The sequence below is a fragment of the Cucumis melo genome, chromosome 4 (assembly GCF_025177605.1).
Source record: "Cucumis melo cultivar AY chromosome 4, USDA_Cmelo_AY_1.0, whole genome shotgun sequence".
Lineage (NCBI taxonomy): Eukaryota > Viridiplantae > Streptophyta > Magnoliopsida > Cucurbitales > Cucurbitaceae > Cucumis > Cucumis melo.
In genome coordinates this window covers 226,039-227,391 of record NC_066860.1, presented here as the reverse complement: position 1 = coordinate 227,391, position 1,353 = coordinate 226,039, and the positions used below count along the sequence as shown (strand labels likewise).

Here is a 1,353-nt window from a genome sequence, read left to right as displayed (position 1 = left end):
TAGGAACTAAAGATATATCTAATCCGCCCTACTACTGTGAATTTAGATAGGGCTTACAATGGAAGTCCTTCTGTTTCGGCTGTAATGTAATTTTGAATTCAATATTGAATGAATAGAGAGATTAAATCAAGAAAAACAATGAAGAATTCAAAGAATGCTTTAAAAGAAATGGAAGAACAAAAGTCGTATGGATTCACAAAAACTACGTGGATGGATAGGAACTAAAAAAGAGAGATTGAAGTAGTTTGGACGATTCAATAATATTATTACTTCAATTCGTAATTTTTAGTTGGATAAATCTTAGTGATGGAATAATAAGTTATAATTCATTGGTTGATTGTATCATTAACCATTTCTTTCTTTTGGTGTGAGGAACTTATCATGAATCCACTGATTTCTGCCGCTTCCGTTATTGCTGCTGGGTTGGCCGTCGGGCTTGCTTCTATTGGACCTGGGATTGGTCAAGGTACTGCTGCGGGCCAAGCTGTAGAAGGGATCGCGAGACAACCCGAGGCGGAGGGAAAAATCCGAGGTACTTTATTGCTTAGTCTGGCTTTTATGGAAGCTTTAACAATTTATGGACTAGTTGTAGCATTAGCACTTTTATTTGCGAATCCTTTTGTTTAATCCTAAAAAAATTACGTATTTTTTTTCGTATTTTATTTACTTGGACTTGCTGCTCTTGCTTTTTCGAATTATACGAAGCTTTCACTCCTACAATTACTTATTCGTTGGGACAATAACCTATGGGAAGGATTGATTTGAGGATGAGGCATTAGCATACTGACTCGCCTTCTTCCTTCCCTTTCTTAGTCCAATCTCGAATGGAACTTTTTTTTTAGGATTCTTACAACATATTTTTTACTCTATTTCGAATAGAAATAGGAAATTAATAAAATAAAAAAAAATAGAAAGAAATAGATAATTAGTTTTATCTATAAAAGGAGATCATATGAAAAATGTAACCGATTCTTTCATTTCTTTGGGTTACTGGCCATCCGCCGAGAGTTTCGGATTTAATACCGATATTTTAGCAACAAATCCAATAAATCTAAGCGTAGTGCTTGGTGTATTGATTTTTTTTGGAAAGGGAGTGTGTGCGAGTTGTTTATTTCAAGAATAAGTTGGATACAACCAACTGTACTTTTCTAGTTATAACTACGAAAAGGTGCATGATCCCGCGAATTACTTCTGACAAAATGAAGAAATCATATTGAAGAACCATAGCATTTCGTGATTCATTGGTAAATCAACTTTGATTCTCTATCAACCAATAATGTGGGACTATTAACATGGTTAAAACGTTTGAAGTCCAGACGTAGCATGGTACTCTTTCTACTACTATGTTAATAC

At 34.4% G+C, this 1,353-nt stretch overlaps 1 protein-coding gene across 1 annotated transcript in view; it reads left to right on the top strand.

The window, feature by feature from the left end:
• Positions 1-297: 297 nt before the first annotated feature.
• The window catches only part of LOC127149003 (ATP synthase subunit alpha, chloroplastic), a 4,087-nt gene continuing 3,031 nt past the window's right edge, over positions 298-1,353 (top strand). The window contains exon 1 of the mRNA XM_051083437.1: positions 298-1,353. This exon is cut by the window's right edge and continues 3,031 nt beyond it. The gene's annotated coding sequence lies outside the window, so the exon portion shown is untranslated.